The sequence below is a fragment of the Gymnoscopelus braueri genome (genome assembly GCF_963280865.1).
Source record: "Gymnoscopelus braueri genome assembly, chromosome: 18".
In the NCBI taxonomy this organism is placed as follows: Eukaryota; Metazoa; Chordata; class Actinopteri; order Myctophiformes; family Myctophidae; genus Gymnoscopelus; species Gymnoscopelus braueri.
In genome coordinates, this window is record NC_137618.1 from 48,787,153 (window position 1) to 48,798,592 (window position 11,440).

Below are 11,440 nucleotides of genomic sequence, written 5' to 3' on the forward strand. Positions count from 1 at the left end.
GGATTGGGGCACATGCCACCAGCTGGTGGTACCTCAACAGTATCGACAAAAGGTGCTGTCCTTGGCTCATGACCATCCCTGGTCCGGTCATCTTGGTGTAACCAAGACATATGACCGGGTCCTGAAGAACTTCTTCTGGCCTAGACTGAAACATGATGTTGCTCAGTACTGTCGTGCATGCCATGCTTGTCAACTGGTGGGTAAGCCAAACCAAGTTATTCCTCCTGCACCTCTTCATCCTATTCCTGTTATAGGAGAGCCTTTTGAGACAGTCATAGTTGACTGTGTGGGTCCTTTACCCAAAGCAAAGTCGGGGAATCAGTATCTTCTAACCATTATGTGTGCTGCAACCAGGTTTCCAGAAGCCATTCCCCTGCGCACAATTACTGCTAAAGTGGTCATTAAAGCTTTAACCAAGTTCTTTTCTACCTTTGGCCTACCTCGGTTTGTGCAAACAGATCAAGGCACTAATTTTAAATCGAGACTGTTTGCACAAGTGCTTAAAACTTTAGGCATTAAACACAGGGTGTCTAGTGCCTATCACCCTCAGACACAAGGGGCATTAGAAAGATTTCATCAGACACTGAAGTCAATGCTGCGGAAACACTGTCTTGAGTCAAAAGCAAGTTGGGATGAGAGCATTCCTCTTGTTTTGTTTGCAGTTCGTGAAACTGTTCAGGAGTCACTAGGTTTCAGTCCTGCTAGCCTAGTTTTTGGACATACTGTCAGGGGCCCCCTCCAAGTCCTTAAGGAGCAGTTGGTTAATGTTGAAGCAACTTCTCAATCAGTCCCTGAGTATGTTAATCAGTTTAGAGAACGCTTAAAGCAGGCCTGTTCCTTAGCCAAAAATGCATTAGCCTCTTCTCAAGTGACCATGAAACAACACTTTGACAAGAAAGCTGTTGCTCGTTCCTTTAACACAGGAGATAAAGTGTTACTTTTGTTACCAGTACCTGGTTCCGCTCTCTCTGTTCGCTTCTCTGGTCCTTATCTGGTAGAGCAAAAAATCAGTGAGACAGACTATGTTATTCGCACCCCTGACCGAAGGCGCCAGTCCCGTGTGTGCCATGTTAACATGCTAAAGCTGTATCACTCTGGGGATGAAGTTCCAACTAGGTCTCCAGAGCCTGCAGTTTTAGGTGTAGCATTAAATTCTAAGGTCTGCGATTCTCAACCTGATGATGATGGGCTGGTGTTGCGCAACGCAACCCCACAGGGTGCAAGACTAGCAAATTCTGAAATGTTGTTGAATCTACCTTCCTTTCTGTCTCACCTGCCAGAGGATCACTTGAGTGATATAGAGAATCTGATTTTGGATTTTCCAAGTTTATTCAGTGATATTCCATCTCAAACTTCAGTTCTCCGACATGACCTTAAACTAACCACTGCTAGGCCCATCAAACAGCGGGCCTATAGGGTTAATCCTGTTAAGCGGGAGACAATGAAAAAAGAGGTTGAGTATTTGTTAAAACATGGATTTGCTAAGCCTAGCTCCAGTCCATGGAGTTCCCCATGTTTGTTAGACATCAAGTCAGATGGAAGCCCAAGGTTTTGCACTGATTTTCGTAAGGTGAATGCAGTAACGGTACAAGATGCTCATCCACTGCCACTGATTGATGACTGTATTGATGAGATTGGTCCATCTACTTATGTGAGTAAGCTTGATATGCTCAAAGGATATTGGCAGGTTCCCTTGACATATCAAGCATCCACAGTTTCTGCTTTTGTGACACCTGATCATTTCTGCCAATATACAGTGATGCCTTTTGGTATGTGTAATGCTCCTGCTACCTTTCAGAGGCTCATTAATCTGGTATTGGGGGATGTCCCCCATTGTAAGGCATATCTAGATGATATTGTAGTGTACAGTTCAGACTGGACTTCACAGGTGTCAACCCCAAGAGTGGTGTTTTGTAGCCACAAACATTTTGTTTGTGTCTTTAGGGTGGGAGGTGTTACGTGTATGGGTTTGGGGAGACTGTATGTTTATGGGGAGACTGTGTATGGTGTTTTTCTCCCTGCTACTCTCTGCCTGCTGCTCTCTGTCACTCACTCTCAGGTCCAGCCCATTCACTCAACTCAACTCCGCCTCTCACCACCGGTTGGTCCTTCCCCTCATCACTCCACCAATCACCTCCATCGTCATCATATATAAAGCACCTGTGACGGCGGCCATCTTTCTCTCTTCCCCACCATGCTTCCAGCAGCTCATTTGTTTGCTCCATGTATTGTCCTAACTAATTCACCTCCAGTCTTATAAAGACTTTCTGACCTTTTGCCAAACGTTTAGTACAGGGGGGGGCAGTTTAGCTCTGGGGTACCCTGTACATATTGCACGTAGGTAATTCCAGTGTTTAATCCCACTAGTCTAGAGGTGAGTGCCACCCATTGTATTTTCTGTTCTTTGTTAGAGTAGGAAGGATTTGTTTCTCTTGTGAGTAAGTAATATCTTTTGTTTAGACTGAGTTGTGGTTTTACTACATTCTTTCCTTTGGCACCACCTGACCCTCCCTGTATTGTTGACGTGGCATTCATTTACTTTTTGTCCATTTAGTTTGTTAATAAACAACTTTTCAGTTAACCTCAACTTCTGTCTGTCTCAATTATATAATTTGGGTATATGTTACCGTCCCTTCCTCCTGGACCACCATCTGGGACGTAACACGCGCGAACGCGGGAAGCGAACCGAGTATGATTTCACACAACCTCATTTTGCAGATGTTTCATGTTCATATCGTCATTTGGCTAATGAAAAATAGTTTTTTTTTCTTTCATGTTGCCTAAACTGACATTAAAATATAGTTTTGACACATGATGATGTAAGATACATTATACAAAGTTCAGCTCTTGTCGGCAATTAGCACTGTTGTGCGGTAGGAATTTAAGCTGTAGAAGGTGACCAAACAATATTACATGCAGCAGTCCTGTTTTTAGTAACTTGTGGGGTTAATTACGTGACAATTTAATAATAGATTATTCAACCACTTAAGCACTATAAACCTTGTTGTACGACAGATCTGCTGAGCTGCCCCGGCACAACATGAGATTTTTTTTTTAAAGTGTTTAAAAAAAAAGAAAGTGTCATATAGCCTACATGGTTAATATTTGAGTAGAAAGATACAATGTATCCACACGTCTCAAAATGTCACAATAGTTAGTCATACACAAATGTATATTTTATTTCAAGAATGTGTATGTACATTATTCCTCCCGGTTGCACTTAGCAGTACACTATTTCTGTCAGAGCATCTATGACTGTGTGTGGAACAGAACACCAACTCCCACTGATTAATGCCCGAGGTTGCCTCTTATGGGATCACTGTGTAGGTTTTTGAATGGACACACAAACACTCAAACAAACAACCATACACGAACAATCACTCACTTCATTCATACAACCCTAGTATCCATCACGCACGCCACAAGCTACACTGGACCGAGCTAAGACTGCAAGGGAAGACTGCATGTTTAGCCTGTGTAATGATGATTCTGTGTTCTCTAACATTTCAGCTAACACCCCTGATGTCATTGTTGTTAATGAAAACCATAGAGAGGTGTTCATTCTCGAGGTCGGCTGTACTTTTGATTACAGCTTAGAGGAAGCCTTCCTAACCAAAGTGCTAAAATATCATCAGCTAGAGCAGACCATCGCTCAGCTAGGCTACAGATGTAAACTTTTGGTTTTTATCTTTGGAAGCCTAGGGCACATGCACAAGTTGGTTGTGAAGGGTCTTCAAATGGCCGGCCTCTCCAAAAGGAGGGCTAAACAATTAGCAAGGTACTGCTCAATATCAGCTATTATAGGAAGCCGCTCAATTTGGAGGAGGCGTTGTTTCCTTTACCCATGATTGTTGTCCGCTGTGTTCGACAAGTATGACATCTTTTGTTTTGTATGTAACAATGCTCTGCCTTACATGCACTTTGTAACTGGCTGTTTCCCCATTATCTGACTGCACTGGCAGTGTTTATGTCCTTTGTACATCTTGTACTTCTGTTTATGTGGACATAAATAAATATTTCATGTGTGTGTGTGTGTGTGTGTGTGTGTGTGTGTGTGTGTGTGTGTGTGTGTGTGTGTGCGTGCGTGCGTGCGTGCGTGCGTGTGTGTACACGTGTGTACATGCGTGTGCATGACTTTATATGATTATGTCTTTGCCTCTGTGGAGCTGTAACTCAGTGTGACTGTGTGCATGCATGTGTTTTATACAGAGACACACATGCATGTGTTTATGCACAGACACCCACATGCATGTGTTTATGCACAGACACGTGCAAGCATGCAGGTGTGTTTGTTGGCCAGGTTCTCACTCACTATTATATTCCTCTCTCTCTCTCTCTCTCTCTCTCTCTCTCTCTCTCTCTCTCGTCAAAAGTAGCAGATCTATAAGCTCATAATGTGTTGCATCATGTCTCGTTCTGAGCTTATAGATTGACAATTTTCAAATAGCTGAAGCTTAAATGCGGGTTTTATATTAATAATCTAAACGTGCAAGCTAACGTTTAAACATTTGCCCCTGAGACGTAGTGGAGTAGAGGCAAAAATGCAAGTACTCAGTAAAAGTACCTCAAATACTTAAGTACAGTACTTGAGTAAATGTAATAAGTTACTTTCACTGCTCCAAAACACCCGGCCGGTTCTACCGCCTGCGAGAACCCCGTGCACCAGGGGAGGAACACCATGCAGAGATACCTCCCATCACGCACTTCCATCGCTGACGTTCACTAATGACGGTCGGAGGAACAGCTCGCCATGCACCTTACGGGAGGACGAGCTGCGGCGGATGCAGCGGCGACGTGAACAGATGCCGTCTGGACTCCATCCCGGCTAACACGCTTTCACACTCCCGTCTGGAGACCTGTCTCGTCCGCCATTAAAAACAGCCAGTCTGAACCAAATCAGGTGAAAAACAAACCGAGAAACACGGCAAAGGACGAGGCAACATGCCACAGGTTCCACTTCCAAGTTCTGTGGCTTTGCCATTTTCAATTATGTTTGCTTGTTACTGCGGTCCATCTCCTGTTTCCTTAGCGTGAGGCAACTTGATGTACAAGTACAATACAACCTTTGATGCTGAGTGCCATGCAGGGAGGCATTGGGTCCCATTATTAGAGTCTTTGATATGACCCGTCCAGGGATCGAACCTCGACCTCCTAGAGTCTCGGGGTGGACACTCTAACCACAAGGCCACTGAGCTGGTTGTGAGCTACTATTATTATTATGTCAGTTATTTCTGGCGAAGAGATTCGGTGTGGAAAGAAACAACAGCAAACCGACATACAGTGGTAACTGAGGTCCATCTCACTAAGAATAGAGGGTTTAAGTGGTTATGAGTTTAATACCGCAGGCTGGCTGTGTATTTCTACTGCCTCGAGGTGTGAGTTCTCGACACACAGAATATATCATCACCACAGCTGAACGACGATGAGATTCAAGTTGAAGAAATTGGCCTTTTAAAACAAAGTCAATGGGAACAGAGGATTCATGATTTTGTAGTTTTTTTTTATTGGAATGTATTGGTGGGCCTGGCCCTCCCTACTGTCTCAGGCATTCTCTCTTTTCCCGTCTTTCTCTCTGCTCATCTCTCCTATTACTCTCACATCTAATTCACTCCTCTTCCTCCTCCCTCTCTCTTTTTCACACCCTGTTTTCTTCCTCTCTCTCTTCCGAAGTCACCTTCACTCCCCTCCTCTCCTCTCTTTTCCTCCCCCGGTCTCTCCTCTCCTCTCCTCTCCTCTCCTCTGCTGGTGTTTTATGGCTAAAAGCTGTTATTCCGCATGGCTGCGATCCGAGAGTCCTCTCTCTCCCCCCGTAATATTTCATTCATCAGCGCAATTAACCCATTATGACCGGGAACGCATCTGTGTGTCTAATCTTAATATTTATTTGGCTATTCAAAAATAGCAGATCTATAAGCTCATAGCGTGGCACAGAGTGCCGCACTATGAGCTTGTAGATCATTTTTGCAAATCTTTGAATATCTATATCAAACAAAATATTGAATATCTAAAGCAAACAAAATATTTTGAGATGGGCGTCCGCGGCCAAATACTTATCATTTTGGGGGTCCTTTGACATGAGAAAAGTTTGATAACCACTGATATTATAGCAGCATATAGCAGTTAGGATTTGGAAGACATTTGTAGAATCCCCCAGAAGCAAAGATTTCAGTTAAACATTTTCGCTTTAAAAATATATATATATTCAAAGATTTGCACAATTTTTCAAGATAAAAAAAAAAAAAAAGCAGATCTACTATTTTTTAATAGCCAAAGCAATCTAAAAATGACACCTATTCTTTCCCCGGTCTAAATGGGTTAAAGCGGAACATTGGGTTTCCTGGGTGATAATTAGAGTTTGATGAGTGAACCCGAACGCCACCAGGACAAGACAGCTTGATTACTCTCATTTGCTACACCCTCCCCTCCCCCCCCCCACATCCACCCTCCCTCCCAACTCCCCCCCCCCCCCCACCGACCCCCAATGCTATTCCAGGAAGGCTTATTATCCATTGTCTTGTCAAGCAAATAGAGGGAGAAAACAGCCGTGAAATGGAGAGAGTTGAACTGCAGAGGAAAAAAGAGGGAGAGAGAGAGGGAGAGGAAAAACAGACAGTGAGAGAGTAATGTGGAAGTATAGGAGCGTGCTGGTGGTGGTTGATAGAGTTTGCTGGAGATGAGTGCTTGGTAATGGGAGAAGGCCTTTTGGATTGCGATACAGCACATTAACTCGCTATCCCGCTGCGTTTCAGAGAAGAGGAGACAAGAAAGAAAAAAAATGCCCGCGGCCAGTGGTGGAAGAAGTACTCCCATGTATTTTTTTTGTCTTTACTTAAAGGGGAAATCCACCCATTTTCAATATTTAACTATGTCATTAATATAGCATAAAGGAGTTGTGTGGAAATAAGAAAAAATTTAAAAAAAAATTAACATTGCAAAAAAATTTAACATTGCAAAAAAATTAACATTGCAAATTACACTGTGATGACTCATCATGGTGTAATTTGCAATGTTAATTTTTTTGCAATGTTAAATTTTTTTGCAATGTTAATTTTTTTTAAAATTTTTTCTTATTTCCACACAACTCCTTTATGCTATATTAATGACATAGTTAAATATTGAAAATGGGTGGATTTCCCCTTTAAGTAAAAGTAGCAATACCACAAAGTATAGAAATGCTCTGCTTTAGTCCTGTGTTCAAAATCGTACTTGAGTGAAAGTACAAAATACATACAGTGCCAAAGTAACTAGTAACTAAAGCTGTCAAATAATTGTAGTGGGGTAAAAAAACACAATATTTGCCTCTGAGATGTAGGTGAAGTAGAGGTCAAACGTATCGGGGAAAATAAGTAAATACTCAAGCAAAAATAATTGTACCTAAAAATGTTCCTTAAATACAGTAAATGTACTTAGTTACTGAAAAAACAAACGCTAGTGTCCTGTTTAGGGGAATAGCCTCTCTGACTTTCAGCTCAGTGTGTCCCCCCATTATGGTAATTCTGTGCGAGAAGTGGTTTATTTTTAGGTCAGCTAGGAATATCCTGCGAAAGTCTAAGATGATTTATAGAACAGGTGCCTTCTGACTTCACCTTCTAATTCTTCTAAAGCGCTCTGGATTGCCTTGTTGTGGAGATGTGCTATGCAAATAAACTCGCCTCGCCTAATTGGTAATAAGACAGTATTTCATGATGACCCACAGCTGTCATGTACACAATGCAGCTCTCCTTACTATCAGCGTAGGCCTATACTGACTACAATAGTAGTCAATGTTATTTAGACAGATGCTATAGGTTAATTTGGTCACCTGGCATCCTATAGTTTCAATGTATAGATTATATATTTTTTTGGGCGGCCCCTATAAGTGAGGTTTGGAAATTTGTACAATTATCCTGCGCTGTGATTGGCCAAAACTTACCCCGCCTAACCCTGCACCGTGATTGGCCAATCACAATCTATTCAGGACTGTGATTGGCCAGTGTCACATGACACATGTGCATAGCCCTATATAAGAAACCATAACTTTAAAAAAAACATGAATTTGTTTTTTTTAAGTTATGGTTTCGTCCATCATAAAGAGTGTTTCAATAAATGTATTTATCTTTTGTACATGATTGGTTGACTCCATTCAGTATTGTGATTAGCTAGCAAGACACCGCCCACTTCACACAGGGTGTGATTTTTTTTATATTATATTGTTTAGACTGATGGTGCTTGGTTTACCTGAGATGCTAGTTTACTGAGGCATTACAATGTCTCTCTGCATTGATGTGTTTACCTTGCATACTGTAAATCACTCTGGATAAAGAGCATCTGCTACAAGCTCACAACGCGTCACAATGGGACATGTTGGGCAACACAGCCCCATTCTCTTCCATTTTAAAATTAATAGTCAGGTTGCTTAGGACCAGATTTTAGGAAAATGTGGACACGGCTGACAATTTTTTTCCCCTACATGCTCTCCATCACTATCAGTTTCCTTTTGGACGGGGAGCCACGTCATCAAGATGGCAGAAGGCGGACATCTTGGATTTCAAAGAGGGCCACCATGTAATATCTATGTGCCAATATCTCGGTTTCCAAGCCACTTAGAAGGTCAATCTTCGTGTCAAAATATATGTTTTTGGGGTCAAGGAATTCAATAAAGCTATTGGGAATATCAACAAGTGACTATTTCTGCCATGATTTGGACATTTGGTTCATTCTGGCAATATATCTGATACGAGCGGTGCGTCATAATCACCCGTCGCTGAGCTTCATGAGACGTTTTAAACCACATCGTGTTGTACCGCAAACTTAACTTAAACTGTCATTTACTTGACTAATTAGTAAATGATAAACACACAAAATGAAATAGACATGGCGTGGCTTCCATGTGGATCTCTGCCGTCATGGTGATGATTTTATATTGATGACATCACTCTTGCCCAATTATGGAGGGGGCGGCATCCTGCACACATCGGTGTTGCTAGGCATGCATGGCAACCTATTATGTTGTGAGTGAGGTCAGACCAAAGCTCTGCTCAGCATATATGAGGTATGGAGTTACTTTAGACTTCCACTTCATTCCACTGAGACCAGAAGATAGTGTGTCCACATGTAGTGTTGTGAGAGAAAGGAATACAGAACTTTGGTAGACAAAGAATACCTCAACAGAACCTACAACTCTGTTCCCATCACAGTCCATGTACAGCAGCAGCGCCGACCATGAACCGCCACTCCTGGGAGGAGTGTGGTCCCAATCCTCCCAAACTAAGCTTTCCTGTTCTGAGTGTACCTTCACGTCTCATCCGAGCCACGACGACCTCAACCGCCAAACGCTGAGGCATGGACAAATCTACTCAGAGGCCCCTCAGCAAATAGTCAGCTCTGTAACCAGCCGGAAACAAGGAGACACAGACCCACCAAAATCTCAAAGTCATCAACGGTTTATCGAGATTTTAACTCAACCAGGAGATGTAAAGAAAAATCTGACGATTTACAAAGGAAAGAAAACTCACATCTGTAAACAGTGTCACAAAAGTTTCAGTAAGTTAAGTTACCTGAACAAACATGAGCATATCCACACTGGAGAAAAGCCCTTCCACTGTAAACAGTGTGACAAGAGTTTCAGTGAGTCGGGAAGTCTGAACAGACACCAGCGTATCCACACTGGAGAAAAACCTTTCCACTGTAAACAGTGTGAAAAGAGTTTCAATCAGATAAGTCACCTGAAGACACACCAGCGTGTCCACACCGGAGAAAAACCTTTCCAATGTAAACAGTGTGACAAAAGTTTCAGTAAGATGGAAAATCTGAAGACACACCTGCGTGTGCACACTGGAGAAAAGCCTTTCCAATGTAAACAGTGTGACAAGAGTTTCAGTAGGTTATTTCGTCTTAGGACACACCAGCGTCTCCACACGGGAGAAAGACTTTTCTACTGTAAACAGTGTGACAAAAGTTTCAGTAGGTTAGATAGTCTTAAGACACACCGGCATTTGTGTGTATGATGATGATCCATAATGATCTCACAGAGCATTCCAGTCCACGCTGTAGGCTACTATAACCAAATCAGGCTGCTACTGCATGCTTACAGAGAGAGAGGAGCAACGATCCGGTGGGAGGTTACCATAATGCTTCATTTATGCACGTACCGCATGCTGAAGACAGATATACCAGCCCACAACACTTGTGGATGCAATGCATTGTGAGCTTGTAGAGGGCTTGTAGATCTGCCATTTTCGGTACCACCATACATTGAAGTATACATGGAGCTCAATGGTACTGCAGGTGTGGCAGTCAATAACCATCAATGGGACAGCCTGAAAGTTATTTTTTTCATTTCCCCTCCGAATTAATGACATCATTTATCCGAAATAGCTGGTTGGGCAGTGGTCATCATAGATTTATAAGGAGATAACGCTAGCCTCAGAATCCGACCCACGCTGACTTCATTTGGGAGAAGAAATATGTGGGAAAATAATGAGTGTACAGTGTAGGTATAAATGAATCTACTTTGTGGAGAGGAGAAAGGTGGCACTCATCGGTCCAGTGGTTTGTGAGATTACCTCTGGACACACAGACCGACAAACTTACAGTATACTATGTGCGTGCGTGCGGGCGTGCACTAGGGTTGGCATCCGCCAACCTTTAGGATGCATCCTTTAGGATGCCAACCTTTAGGATGCGTCCTTTAGGATGCCAACCTTTAGGATGCATCCCCCCCCCCACACACACACTCACACACACACACACACACACACACACACACACACACACACACACACACACACACACACACACACACACACACACACACACACACACACAGGAAAACCTCACTGAGATTTAAAATCTCTTTTGTCAGAGTGACCTGGCCAAGATAGACAGCAGAGCCAGTCGATCCATAAAAGTGTCCGATGGACAAACAGCAAAGTGTTTACACATCATTTAACAGGGGACAGGGGATAATGCTAATCAGGACAGCCACTTTACCTCTAAAATCTTCATCAAATATTTAAAAGCATGGAAGTGAGACGAGTTCAGCAAGTTTTAACTCATTTTGTAACGCACAGGTTTTCAAAAGGGGTCCGGGCGACCTATAGGGGTCCTCAAGATTTACTAGAGGGGGGTCCCTAATTCTTATAATGTATGATAGGATTTTTCTTCTTTTTCTTTTATTTTCACCACTTGAACACTAGCAACTTAAACACGTGCAATGCGATCAGCTATTTTCGGCAAAGAGGTTTTGTGTAGAGCGGAAAAAAAGCAGATCAAGTACAGAGCCGCTTGTAGATCGGCTAGTTTGGCGAGCGACACCATCATATGACAAGTAATAATGACGAATAATAATAATAACTAGAAAAAGTGCTCCTCGGAGCACAGGTCTCCGCCAGGTCAGGTAGGTTATTGTGGGCCAGCAATGTTCGGAATTCGCCAATCAGGATGGAATATGATTAAATCG